This window comes from Morus notabilis, unplaced genomic scaffold (genome assembly GCF_000414095.1).
Source record: "Morus notabilis unplaced genomic scaffold, ASM41409v2 Scaffold46, whole genome shotgun sequence".
NCBI lineage: Eukaryota > Viridiplantae > Streptophyta > Magnoliopsida > Rosales > Moraceae > Morus > Morus notabilis.
Window position 1 is genome coordinate 864,523 of NW_010365505.1, and position 15,368 is coordinate 879,890.

At 35.4% G+C, this 15,368-nt stretch overlaps 1 pseudogene; it reads left to right on the top strand.

Annotated features, from left to right (window-relative positions):
• The window catches only part of LOC21408009, a 5,392-nt pseudogene extending 3,860 nt beyond the window's left edge, over positions 1–1,532 (top strand).
• The last annotated feature ends 13,836 nt before the right edge of the window (positions 1,533–15,368 follow it).

Here is a 15,368-nt window from a genome sequence, read left to right on the forward strand (position 1 = left end):
TTATTTTTAATTATTTCAGTTATTATTTTAATAATATTATTATATTCTATATTATAATTATATAATAATAGTTTTTTTTGTATTATATTAAATATAATAATAAATATATATTATATTGTAATTATATATATTATATTATAGTATAATATAATATAGTAGTAATTTTTAACTATACACAACAATTCAATCTCATAATTTACCAAACGCTATTATACTGATTTTAGAACCAGCACATCTACTATAATTATAGTTTATCAAACACAGCTACTTCTTCCTTCAGCACAGTTAAAAGTAATTTTTTTAAAATCTACAACACTACCAAACTAAGCCAATATAAATCAAGTAAAACAAGGGTCTCTCTCTATCCGACTGTATTAAACTTATAATTAGGTATGCTATTGTGGAGGAATTAGCAGGATTTGGGGCAACAGTGTACACATGCTCTAGAAGTGCAGTCCAACTTAACGAGTGCTTCGTTGAGTGGGAGAGGAAAGGATTTTGAGTGTATGGTTCTGTTTGCGATCTAGCGTTTGAAACAGATCGTAAAGAGCTGGCCAACAAAGTTTCATCCCTCTTCAACGGAAAACTACATCCTTGTAAAAAAATGTTCCTAACCATTTTTGTTCATTACACATCTCTAGCTAAAGCAGGCACGTTTTAGGACACTAATGCATAGTTAAGTAGTCCACACAAAACCTAGGCAAACAAGTGCGTTGCATACTCGTAATTAGCATCTCAAAACACACCCATAGCGTATACGTTGCTTAACAGATTATAGAGATAAGCGTGCTGGGCCTAAAAGTTGCATTAAGATGCACTAGAGATAATTCATGAAAAAGAAAATTCAGGAAATAATGGTATATCATGCAAGACTGGGAAAAAGAGTCGGGATATTATATATTCTTATAATGAGGAGCCTTTTTAAAAGGAGAATTTCATTATATGTTAAGAAAGAAAATGGCAATTTAATGAAATTTGATGAAAACAGGTTGTGCCACATCTATCAAGAAGATATTTTTCATACCATATCCATTATGACAAAATTCTCATAAAATTCCCTTTAAAAAAAATCTCTAAATTCTATTTCTGGTTCTAGCTAGATAAACAATGTGGGAACCATCATATATGGAAATCAGCCATAGAGCACACAGCAGAAGATTTCTCATTTTTAATAAGAACTAACCTCGAATCTGCTTATTACCATATGTGCCAACTAGCTCATCCTCTAATGAAAGCTAGTATCGTCTTTATCTCCTCCGTTTCTGGTTTAATATCTCTAAAGGTAAATTTTATTTTCATAAAAATATATCCGTTTAGGATGTATATTATCTTAAAAAGCAAGCTAAGATTGCAATTGTTGCTCTCCTTAATTTTGCAGATTTTGAAGAAAGCTTTATAAAGCCTGCCATGAGTCGAACGCCCATTGGACGCATCGCAGAGCCAAGTGTCTTCATTGGTGGCATTCTTATGCCTACCAGCAGCTCCTTACATAACTGGGCAAGCCGTTTTTGTTGATGGAGGTTTTACAGTGAATGGCTTGTTCTAAGACCCAAAAACTTATTATTTGTAGTCAATAATGTACCACAGGATAAGATATTTCATTTTCCTATAGTTTGGCAAATTATAATGTACTGTGCTTATTTGTATTGTGTAGTATTTGTTAAACATTAATTATCGTGTCGATAGATCTCCAATATTCTCATATTATAAGATATCGATCTAGATAATTATTTGTTAAACAAATATCGTGTTAATCGATCTCCGATATTCTCATATTATAAGATATCGATCTAGTTAATTATTGAAAAAAAAAACTACAAATAATTACAATCGTGGAATAAAAACTTTTTACTCTGTGTTAAAATGAGATCTCAAACAAAATACTAACAAAGACAATTAACCAAGACAACAGCTTAAAACCCTACCCGCCTTTTTCTCTCTCTCTCTCACTTTTTCTCTTTTCCTTTACTTCTGCTCCACTCCACGGCTGCCCTTCTTTCTTCCCAGAAAATATTGATCACGCGCACTAACGCTTGCTCAACAAGCTTTCCTTTATTTTTAAAGCATATTGGACCAAGAGTCCCATTATTTGGTCTTGCTCATACTGGTGCAGACCCAACACTAATATTATTGTACCGCTATGTATCGCCGAATAATAATGTTGAGAAGTGACTTTTTCATTTGAGAAAATGACTGAGATTTCTTTATTTATGGATAAATGAATAGTCGAGTTGTACTAGTACTAGTTCAACTTTGCTTCTCCTTGAACATATCATGACTATATGTTGGTAGAGAACAACGTCGTTACATCCAAATGTGCACTGAGCTAAAGATATGAAAAGTCTCCATACATTTTAGACGTACTTCACGCACGCATTTGATATGATTTGTCTTTTTGAATTTGAAAAATTACAGCAAATGGCCTTCATTAGAAACATATAAAAGAAAATAGTGATAGCAATAGTGGAACATTATATTTGATGCATGAGTGTGCAAACTAAAATAAACATGTGTCGGCACCACCTTTTTAACAAGTGATTATGAAAGAGAGCGATGGAGGGATTGTTGCTAACATTTCTCTTGGATATTTTTCTATGTGATCATAAACTCATTCGAAACCACCTCATAGATTGTATTTCTTGTTCTCCCTATCATTATTGCTGCTATTATTGTGGCGACCCTACTGGGTGGCCGTCACCGTAGTTTAAATTTTTAACTTGTACTTACTGAGTTTTCTTAAAATTTGTGAAACATTTTTTTTTCTTTTTAATCTAAGAAGGAATAATTTTATAATTCGTAACAATAATTTTAAAAGAATAAATCACCTAATTTCTTAAAGCTTTTCTTAATTTTAATTAAGGTAAAACTCTCTAGAAATATCCTTCAAACGGAGCAACGTTTGAACTATTGTTTCAAATGCTCTTAAAAAGCCTTTCTAAAACTAGCCAATTTAATCGGGCCATTTAATTTGACTTTAAAACAGATTTTGTGAGAAATCTTAAATTCAAGTACATCTTAAAGTCATTTTAAAATCAATCGTTTAAATCGTCATGTTTAAAATTCGTTTATTTGCTGCATGCACTGTTGCAACATTCTAAAACTTAAATACTCAAGACTAGGGTTGTTAGCTACAACCTCAGTTTTCTTAACATACATATGTACGTATACTTTTTAAACATACATGCTTGAAATCTTTGAATCATATAGACATATACATGATTTTTCTTAAACTTACTGCGGAAGATTTAAGTGTTAGCGGTATCCATTCCCATCTCCACCATTCGTCCGCCGCTCGCCATTGCCCTTCAAGAATTGCTGATAGGTTTCTTACCTACAGCATGAACATATCCGATTGAGCTTTCGCTCAGCAAGTAGGAACTATCTCTCACAAAATAACTGTAAGTACACATGAATAAATATGCATGAGCTGATTATGCTTAATTATGATGTCTTATCATAGTCTTATTATCTTATCTTATCTTATCTTATCTTTTCTTTCTTTCTTGTGGGCCCGAGTGCTCGCGTACCACTTGTGCACAATCATCAGGACGTGAGGGTTTGTAAGGTCCCCCACGACACCGTGATTATAACTTGAATGCCTCTCTTGGGTCGGAGGACATTATTAATATTATTTTTCTTTTCTCCCTTGCGGAGCTTGAGTTACCTCCCTTGCGGAGGCTGGTACGGCACTCAACTGAGGTTATTCTTATAAGTTTCTCTTGACTTATTAAGGTGTATGCAGTATGACATGGCATCGCATATAATACTTAAAGCATAAACATGTATATATATAACATGTGTAATTTTTTTTTTCTTTAAAATCTATTCATGCTGTAGGCGAAATTCATACTTACCTGATTTACAGAGCTGGAATCCACTTTTTGCCAAACAACCTATTCTCTTACTTGCTTACTTCTGAAAATGAACACCCATTAAGAGTGTGAGATTAACTGTCATTTGCTATTCTATTTCAGCAACTTATGAAGGAATCTAACCCTTTTCTTAAGGCGGGTATTCCTTTCCTTTTCTGAAGGATAATTTACTATAATGATCAATTTGTTAAATCCTTAAAATCTTATTTTCCTTAATTGCCCTTAACATACTTATGTCTAGATTGAAAATCATTTACCCAATCTAGTAACTTATTCTCCATAATTTTCCTCATTGGACTTATTATGATATTAAGGCCCAATTCGGCCTAGAAACTTATTCACGATATTCTAACTCTTGGGCCGTTGAAATTTAAACTCAAACGGAGTCTCTTAAATCAATGCGGGTGTTGGACCCGCATCAATCCTTCAAAATTCTAAGGACCTATCGTATTGGCTCGTAGGTGCCCGTTGGGATGATTTGCTCGATAATCCACTAAGTACTTTAAAAGAAAGCATTTTTCTTGAAAACTTTCTTTACGAATACTTCTGTTAAAATGAGGTTTAACACCATAATATTTTACTTAAATCACATCTCGGGTCCTTTGACAACTTTTTGTTAAAAACCAACACTGTGTTAGTTTTGTTTCATTAAAACTATGCAGTTTCTGAAATATGTGTTTTACTGCTTCTTAGGGTTGGATTTCGGAAATTTATTCTCCGCGACAATTTTCCGTCTCATCGAGATCTAAAATTATTATTTTTAGAGAAAGTTAAAATTCAGCCTTTAAAGGCCTCGTTTGGCTGAAAACAGTGGCTGTTGTTTTTCTTGAAATTGTTTTAGTCCAAAACTGTGCCATTTCGGAAATCCACATTTTACTACATCTTAGGGTCGGATTTTGAAAATCTGTTCTTCACAAAAGTTCTTCGTTTCATCGAAATCTAGTTTGTATAAAAAACTGAGATTAAGCCTTTAAAGGTCTTGTTTGGCTGAACCAGTGGCTGCCAGTTTGTTTTGAAATTGTTTTGGACAGCCTGTCCGTTTTTACAACATGGCTTCAAACTTACTTTTAGAGTCAAAGCTATGTTTTGTCACATTCACAGAAAAATGTTCAATACATCGAGGGCTATAAGTTCAAGCTTTGAAACACTGAAAATCTCGCTCAAGGGTCCTCACTTTCGTGTTCAAAGTAACCGAAAATTTTTTGCTCTAACAAAAAATAAGCAACTTAGATTAAACATAAGCATACCACATCAAACTAACCTCAAAACTCACAAAACCAACTTAGAACTCACACATCCTTATTAGAACTTATTTCCTTGAGAATCACAATTTACATCAATGAATTCTCAAACTTAAACTTTGCTAGAAAATAATGGAGAAGAGTTCAAGAAATTACCCTTGAAGAACTCTTTCTTGAAAACCTTTGAGATCCTTCTATTCTTCTCAAAGGTTTGTTAATGGCTTGGAACTAGAGGAGTATAAGAAAATTTGAGAAGAATATCTCTACATCTCAAACCTTACTAGAGCATAAAAAGAGAAGGTTTAGAGTTTATACCCTTGTAGAGATGCTTGACTAGACTCCTCCTAGAACCCTTGATCTTCTTCTATGGTTTGCTAGTGGCTTAAAATTAGGAGAGTGAGAGAAAATTTTTGAGAGAGTATGGGTGTGGTGTGTGGCCGGTTTTGGGGTGGAGAGAAATGCAAGGAGAAAAAATGAGACCTATCCTATGACAGTTCCTTTTATACACAACTTTGTGATCATTTATTTAACCCCAATTCCACTCCATTAGTCAACCAAATTTTTGGTTCAAATCCCCCTTCCTTGGCCGGTTCTAGGTGGAGAAAAGATGGAGCAAGTATGCCATGATTTCCCCCATAAACTACTACTATCACATCACCTTACCATGAAATCTTCTAGCACACTTCACTAGCCAATTTTGGCTCTCATTTCCTAAGCCTGGCTGGTTCTAGTGTGGGCAAAAGGAGAGGATAAATTTTTATCACCTAGGTCATGATTTCTCTTCACTAAATCCCATCAAATCACCTAGGTCATGATTTCTCTTCAGTAACTCCCATCAAATCACATATTTCATGATTTATCTTCACTTACCCCCATCAAATCACATATGTCATCCTACCAAATCCTAACCTACCCCTTGTACTTTTGTCTCATCTCTTAAGTTTCCTTTGAATCAGATAAAAATCATACTGACTGTAAGGAAGTACTTCACCGACAGGAAATTCTAGTTTCTGACGGTTCCTTTTCTACTTCTTATTTACAGTTCAATGTTAAATCTTCGATTACTTTGAGATCACATTAAATTCTTACTCGCGTAATATCTTGAACTGTTTCAAGTCTTGAAATTAATTCCAGACTGAAGAAATTCTAAATTTAACTTTTCTTCATTCTATCCCAGGAATGACGTTGTTTCTGACGGTGTCAACTCTCGAGCTCACATTGTACCCTTCTGTTATGGGTATTTATCTTGTGACTTTAACCTAGCTGTCTGGCAATTAAGGATTTTCTCTTCTTTAAAATGTCAGCGCGTTCTTTTTATACGCTGCTAACATCATGTTGTGTTTGGAGATTCTTGAAATTAAGATTCTCAAACTCTACTTGTACTGAAAATTATTCTGCCTTAAAGTACGGCGAGAATTTATCGATCGAATTTACTTGATCGAAAACATGAACTTAACATGAAATCTGCTACATAATTTAGGAATACAAATATTAATTCCTTAAATCCTTCAGTCACATAATATTTTTTTAAGAAAATTCTTGGCTTAAATATATAAATTATATTATTTAAGGTCTGGGATTTTCTCAGTCATTACTATTATTGACATAAAATTTTCTTTACTATGATTGTATTTGTTTGTGTGGTTCTCCAAACATTAACTTTTAGGGATTGCTTCACCTTCTTCCGTTTCTCATCAAATCACTCTGTTAGTAGGGGCACTAGGAGTTATCCTGTAGAAGACACTTTGATGCTTAAGTCAGACAAATACTCAAAGAGTATTCATAAGACTAAAGAAGAGGAGGTTTTAGAAGATCCTTTTCAAATTGATCATATTCTATTTATAGGATGAGTGCCATGATAAGATGAATATTCTTGATTTCCTCTAATCATGACACGTATCATTCTTCTCGGGGTTAGGGTTTCCTCCAAATATTCCTCTTTTGGAAGATTCCTAGGAAATTTTTCGATTCAGATGATATCCCTTTCAATTCTGCTATTCGCTTTACACATGCCGTATCCTTATTGATTGTGTTAGTTAGGGAAAGGTGTAGCAACCCTACAATGGAGCGAAGAAAGAATAAAAACTTTTTTGGACAGAAAAAGGGATTTCCACTTTTTCTTCCGAGATTAAATGGGGTGGAAGTGCTAGCAAAGGTCACAGGCTTTGGAAAGAGGCAAGAGAACTAGGGTAAAAGAGAGTGAGTGTAGTGGCCAGCTACCACTGGCGAAGAGGCCTTTGATAAAAAAAACCTTCCAAGTCAAAGCCCGAAAAATCTCACGTTTAGGGAATCAGATGAGGAATCACCAAGATACGTACCTGAAGACGCAGTCTAACGCTATATAAAGCCCTTACAACTTGTTCCTGAATTCCATTAGAGTCAAGATTCTCCCACAAGGGAATGGCCAAGCTGAGTCCACCAATAGGGATCCGCTTGGAGAGTGGAAGGAATGAAAGTCAAGATGTTATTAGGTTCCTAGCCTAGCTCAATGCAAGGGAAAGGAAAAGATCTCAACGAAAAGCAAACTCGGGCAAGTGCTTTATCAAATACGGATTCCCTGGAAGAACAACAGGATTCGGGGTCAGCTCTCTCACAACATTGACACTTTCAATGTATGTTTGGCATCATGGGACAGTAGTCGTAGGTACTGAAGTGACTCCTGGGTAGAGAAAATGCTGGCAGAAAGGAACTTTCAAAGCATGGAGTTTCGCCAGGCGAAGCGAATAAGTTTCGTAAGGAGGGACTCATTCCACCCGCTATATCGAATTCTTTGAGTGTCCAGCCAGCTCCCTTTGTTCAGTCAGAAGACTTTAGAAAAAGACATTTTACTCCAAAAAGAGAGGTAAAATTCATGGAACCGAAGAAAGCCAGTAACGGTACTGGGTCAGTCGAGATAAGTAAAGGATTTTAATCTGATTTTGCTCTAGCGAGATGATTCACCGTAGTATCACTAAAACTCTCCAATCGCCATTAGCAAGAGGGCTGCTGGAAAAGAGCAGTTTGAAGCAAGTCAAAGAACATGAACCCACCAAGCAACGTATCCACATATGAATCCATCACAACAGGAGTGGTTAAGCCTAAGTCCAGAGACCTTTTCAGATGCCCTTTCTATGGGGTGGACGGATTCGATTCCTCCTCTCCCGAGTGCTTGAACGCGCTATTTAACCTCTCAAGTAGGTCAAATGGCATTCCACTATTGACCTAATCAACTGTTAGGCCTATGGACTTTTATCCATCAGACATGAATGAAAGGGGTGACACCACTCTAATGATTGGAAAAATCCTTAATATCATAAAGGAAAGGTCTTTTTTCTTAAAAGCTTCAGTAATAGCAAAAGCAGCCTATCTGTAATGGCCTACTCGTTACTCAAGCTAAGAAGTATGCAACCGCATAGAGGAAGTTAAGCCAATCCCTCTATTTTCATCTTGAAAGATCGGAAAATAGAACATGTTCTACCCGTTCCTTCGACTGCTTTCATTTTTGGCCCGGAGCCTTCTCTTCCAATGCCGAGACACCTCTATAGTAAAATAAATCAAAATGTGAATCAAGCTATGCTGCCTATTGGTCACTTCTATATTTTCCATTCAAAACAAGAGAAGCAAAGTAACGAAATTCACTTTGACCCTGCTGATCTTCTTTTCTTCTTGTGGACAGTGCGGTGACAGTTTGTAAGGTGCTTCTCATGTACCGGCCTTTTGGCCCGATCAGGCTTCTTCTTCTTATTAAGGTCAAGCTGCTATCGATGCTTGCCCTAAAGAATGGGAGACCTAATGTGACGACCCTCCTATGAGGCCGCCACTGTAGCTTAAACTTTAACTTGTACTTACTGGGGTTTCTTAAAATTTGCAGAACATTTTTTTTTATTTTTAACTATAAGAAGGAATAATTTCATAATTCATAACAATAGTTTCAAAAGAATGAATCACTGAATTTTCTTAAAGCTTTCCTTAATTTCAGTTAAGATAGAACCTTTTAGAAATATCTTTCAAACGAAGCTGCGTTTGAACTCTTGTTTCAAATACTCTTTAAAAGCCTTTATAAAACTAGCCAGCACCATCGGCCATCTAATTTGACTTTAAAATGGATTTCGAGAGAAATCTTCAACTCAAGTACATTTTTAAAGCCCTTTTAAAATCAATCGCCATGATTAAAATTCGTTTACTTGTTGCATTCACTGTTGCAACGTTATAAAACTTTAAATACTCAAGACTAGGGTTGTTGGCTACAACCTCGGGTTCCTTAACATAAATATGTACTTGTACTTTTCAAACATACATGCTTGAAAACTTTGAATCATTTAGACATATACATAATTTTACTTAAACTTACTGCAGAAGATTTAAATGTTAGCGGTATCCATTCCCATCTCCACCATTCATCCGCCGCTCACCATTGCCCTTTAAGAATTGCTGATAGGTTTCTTACCTACAGCATGAACATATCTGATTGAGCTTTCGCTCAGCAAGTAGGAACTATATCTTGCAAAATAACTGTGAGTACACATGAATAAATATGCATAAGTTGATTATGCTTAATTATGATGTCTTATCATAGTCTTATTATCTTATCTTATCTTTCTTACTGATGGGCCTGAGTGCTCGCGTACCACGTGTGCGCAATCATCAGAACGTGAGGGTTTGCAAGGTCCCCCACGACACCATGATTATAACTTGAATGCCTCCCTTGAGTCGGAGGACATTATTGTTATTTTCTTTTTCTCCCTTGTGGAGCTTGAGTTACCTCCCTTGTGGAGGCTGGTACGGCACTCAACTGATAATCTTCTTATAAGTTCCTCTTGACTTATTAAGGTGTATGCAATATGACATATTAGAGCATACTATAACATGGAATGTACTCAAACACATATACTTCATGTGCACTGCTTAAGTGTATGCAGTATGATCTAGCATAGTATACATAACATTAAATTAACTCAAACACATATAATTCATGTGCGCTGCTTATGTGTATGCAGCATGACATAGCATCGCATACAATACTTAAAGCATAAACATGCATATATAACATGTGTAACTTTTTCTTTAAAATATAGTCATACTGTAGGCGAGATTCCTACTTACCTGATCTACAGAGCTAGAATCCACTTTTCGCCAAACAGCCTATTCTCTTACTTGCTTACTTCTGAAAATGAACACCCATTGAGAGTGTGAGATTATCTGTCGTTGCTATTCTATTTTAGCAACTTATGAAGGAAATCTAGCCCTTTACTTTAGGCATGTATTCCTTTCCTTTACTGAAGGATAATTCACTATAAGGATCAATTTATTAAATCATCAAAATCTTATTTTTCTTAATTGCCCTTACAAATTTGTGCTAAATTGATAATTCATTAATTATCTTATCCTTATAATAAGTCTAATAATTTAGTTAACTAATTTTTTATAATTAATTAACCCTCTTATTCATATACTAAGTCTACATAAGTTAGTTAATTAATTTTAGTAATTAATTAACTTCCTTTACCAAATTAATTAACTTCCTTAACCATATTCTAAGTCTTAGATAATTTAATTAATTAGTTTAATAATTAATTAAATTATCATCCATAATACACTTTTAATAAACTTTACTTTACCTCACTTAACGGTCTCATAATAGTGTTGAGGTCTGTATTTAACGTTGTAAGATTAAGGGTCTAGCGTATCGTTTCTTTACGATTTTCGCTTACACGCTTATTTGAAACTGTTAAGTTTTATTATAAAACTATGTACGACGTTTAACATAAACATAAACCTAATTCGCGAATCTCATAATTAACGTATTCATGAAAATCTTACGCTTCGTACGACTATCTTAATTAAACTGTAAGCAAGGTTTGTACTTGCCTGGATTCCGAGCTAAGCAGTTCTGATAGTATCTCGCTTGTCGTGTCCTCCTGCGTATTCCTCAAAATAAATTTTGGGAAAAGCTGCAAGCACTATGAATGATCCTTGAGGAACATCGTAGCTTTAAACACTCGATTCTGATCTTCACTTGTTTAGTTTGAACCACCTCGATCCGCGTGCAACTAGTACCAGACCATTCTTATAAGAATTGAATTTGGTTGAACGGACGTCACCATTTCATCCAGCACGTCAAAACGAGTCGGGATATGGTCTCGGATCATCAAACGGATGTCGATTGCCTGAGAGACGACACCTCGCCGGAATATGGCGGCGGTGGCGGCGGCATATGGCGGTGGAGGCTCCCGGAGAGTTTTTCAGCGGCGGACTTGGGTCCTACCCCCCTAACTTGACCCTTCTGAGTCCATTAGTGCAATCAATTTCACACCATTCGGCCTGTAACAATACCTATCGAGACCGGCAACGTCGGTACTATTTGGCGACTCAAATCTCACAATTCCGGTCATTGATTCTTGAAATTGGTTAAGGGGTTTTCTTACCCGCTTCTTTCTGAGTGTTGTGACACCAAAGTCACTACGATCCAACGGTTAGATCATCAGAACCACCTCTTTCTTCCACGGACGACGGCAGTGGCTCCGTTTTCTGGCCAAATTGCGACGGTGACGGTGGCTACTAGTCAGGATCTACTGGGCGTCAGCTTCTGAGTCGATTAGTGGGGGCGGTGACATCCACGACGGCCTGGAGAGAGAGAAACGACGGTGGCGGCGGCGGCGATTCCAGCCACCACAGACGGCGGCGCTTCGGCCAGAATCGAGCTGTGAAAATGGATGGGTTTTCTTCGTCTCGCTGCATTGTGTCCCTAGGGACTGAAATCATCTCAATAAAAGGTCGGATGGTGGAGATATCACGACGGGAAGAAATAGGTATTTTCAGAACTTCTGCTGGTGATTACGGCTGATTCCGGTGGAGTTGGAGGTCGTGCCGCATGTCATTGAACTCAGCTCATCAAGATCTTTCTATTGACACCGGCGGTGTCAAAAATGGAGGTCAGAATCTCAACTTGAGTATTTGGCTATTGATGGTTTTGTGAGAGAATGTGAAGGGAGAGAGAGAGTGAACGGGAACAAGAGAAAGAAAGTGCAAGAACCCTAAAAATTTCACTATATAAAGTATCTGATTAAGGCAAGATTACGTGCCTGATCTTATCCTCAATTATTTCCTCTAAATAGATTAAATTTATACTGATTAGAGGTAATTAGTTTAACTCACGTAAGTTAATCTACTACTTACAGTCCAATATTAATTTCTGACTAATTCAATATTGTTTTATATTCTTACTCGCGTAATATTTCAAACTGTTTCAAGTCTTGAAATTAATTCTAGACTGAACCAATTCTAAATTTACTTTTCTACATTCTATCCCGGGAATGACGTTGTTTCTGACAATGTCAACTCCCGAGCTCACATTGTACCCATCTACTATAGGTATTTATCTTGTGACTTTAACATAACTGTCTGGCAATTAAGGATTTTTGCTTCTTTTAAAATGTCAGTGCGTTTTTTTTATACGCCGCTAACATCGTACTATGCTTGGAGATTCTTAAAATTAAGATTCTCAAACTATACTTGCACTGAAAATTATTCCGCCTTAAAATATGGCGAGAATTTATCGATCGAATTTACTTGATCGAAACATGAACTTAACATGAAATCTGCTATATAATTTAAGAATACATATATTAATTCCATAAATCCTCCATTCACAATATAACATAATGTTTTCTAAGAAAATCCTTGGCTTAAAAATACATGAATTGTATTATTTAAGGTCTGGAATTTTCTCAGTCATTACACCTAATGCTTTGAGAATGCCTTATGATTGGACCACTGCTTGGTATTAGACTATAGGGTTTGTACAAATGCTTAGACTAGTAGTAGGAATGGACCTCCCTTCTTTTATGAGGACTATTCAGAATCGCCTTTTTCAGTTCTTGTCGAAGTAACCCTTTTTTTGTGAATCTTGGGATCCGCCTAGCCGTCACTGAAACTAACTTTAACATATACTTTTTAAAACTCTCCAAAATTTGAGGAATATTTTTTTAAAAAATGTTATATAAAATGTTATAGTATTTTTCTTTAAAAAAATAAAATGCTATAATGAATGTTGTAGCATTCTGAGCATATGTTTCTTTCTCTTAAAAAAACTTTTATCATTTTTTATATAGAATGTTGTATCATTTTCTTTTTAAACTTACTGTAACGACATAAATTCTGGTTTTCACTTTTGAACACAACAAAGTGTTTATACTTAAAAAATAATTCCTTTTCTAAAGTATAAATTTACACATAGGTATATTTTTACTTCTCAAAATCCTGCTAGTTTACACAAACTTAACAATCATATTACAAACTTCCAAAACACAAGTTCATAGACATATTCAACAAAATATATTTAAAACTTTAAACTATTGCGGAAATAATTCCATGCGGTATCCATTCCCCGACCTCCACTCCGCTCGTCCGATGTCTCGCCATCAGTCCATCAAGCATTATGTCTAGGTTGCTTACCTACAGTATAAATACTCTGAAATGAGCTTTCGCTCAGCAAGTAGGAACTGTTACTCTCAAAATAACTGAAAGTTCACATGAATGATATGCATGAACTGATTATGCTGAATTATGATCTCTTATCATAGATTTATTATCTAGTCTTATCTTTCTTACTGATGGGCCCGAGCGCTCATATCATTGCGCGCAATATACTGGACGTAAAGGTTCATAAGGCCCCTATCAACTCCGTAATTAAAACTGAAATGAATGCCTCACTTGGGCCAGAGTACCTCTCATCTAGGAGGCTCTGAATTACCTCTCAACTAGGAGGTTCTGAAACTAGATTGCCTCTCAACTAGGAGGTTGGTACGGCACTCAACTGAGATTATTCTTATAAGTTCCTATTGACATATTAAGGTATATGCAGTATGACATAGCATAGCAGGCTATAACATGAAATGTACTCTAACACATATAATTCATGTGTACTATTTATTTTAAAATCTATTTATACTGTAAGCGGGATTCCTACTTACCTGTTTTAGGAAGTGGAATCCTCTATTCACCAAAGAGTATATTCTCTTTCTTTTTTGTTTCTCAGAATAAACACCCTTAACTATCACTTGCTATTTTATTTTAGCAAGCCTATAAGAAAGTCTAATCTCTCTATTTATAGCTTACTTTCTCTTTTCCTATCTTAAAGGATTATAAAACCTTGTTTCTAATTTAAAGATTAGGTTCATTGAATCTTGATAACCTTACTTTTTATTAGCAAAGTCTGAAATCAACATACTTTCCTGAGATTATATTTCGAGTTCTTTAATGAACTCCTTTGTTCAACACCAAAACTGTTTTAACAGTTATGCAGTGTTTTCTATGAAAATAGTTTAAAGCTTCTACCTAGAACTAATACTAAGTTTAGCTTCAAATTCTAGAACTAAAACTAGGTTTAACTTCAAATTTTTAAACTAAATTTCGGTGGAGTTTCGCCTTATTTTCTGTGTTTTCCTGAGCTATCCTTAGCTCGTTTTATCCGTTACTCCATCTTCTAATCATAACTAACAATTTTTCTCATACAATTTAATCAACTTAGGAACCATACTCTAGGGTTCCATCCAATTTCTCACAAGGATTTTCATATCCAAAAGTTGGTAGAAACATAATCTAACAACCAAAAATTCATCCTTTAATCACTAAGCTTTCAATTCCTTCATCAATTGAAATTCAATCATCAACTTAGCAAACTTTCTCCATACTCTCTACCACATTCAAACCATTCGGCCAAGGTAAGAAAAAGGAGAGAAAAACTGAAATCTCACCTTTAAAGAATGAAGAACAAACTCCAGTGATGCTATTCCTCGATAATTCCGTCGATTTCCGCTTAAATCACACTTTTTCTCACTTTGGTGAATTTTTTTCTTTCTTTTTCTCTTGGCTGGTCACTCTCCATTCTTGTGCATGAAAAATGACCATTTCCTTGTGTTTCTTCATTAATAAACCGACCATCCAAAAAGGCAAGGGTTCAAGTTGTAAATTTTGACTTTTCAAGGACCATTTTGTAAAATTCACCAAAATATCCCATTCCTTCTTCACCAAGTTGGCGGGCCATTTCTTCATCTCTCTTTCCACATGTCAAAATCTCATCCATCCATTATTTTTTTACTTTTAATCTCAACCATTGATCATCTAATAATTATCCTATTTTGATTTAGCTTAATTTCCTATCCAATGCGCGTTTTATCTGCGTTTTTTAGACAATTGGTCAACTTAGTCAGCTTTGACCATTCTTGACTAACTTTTAGAAGGTGACATTTTGGTCGACCCTTGGTCAATAAATTTT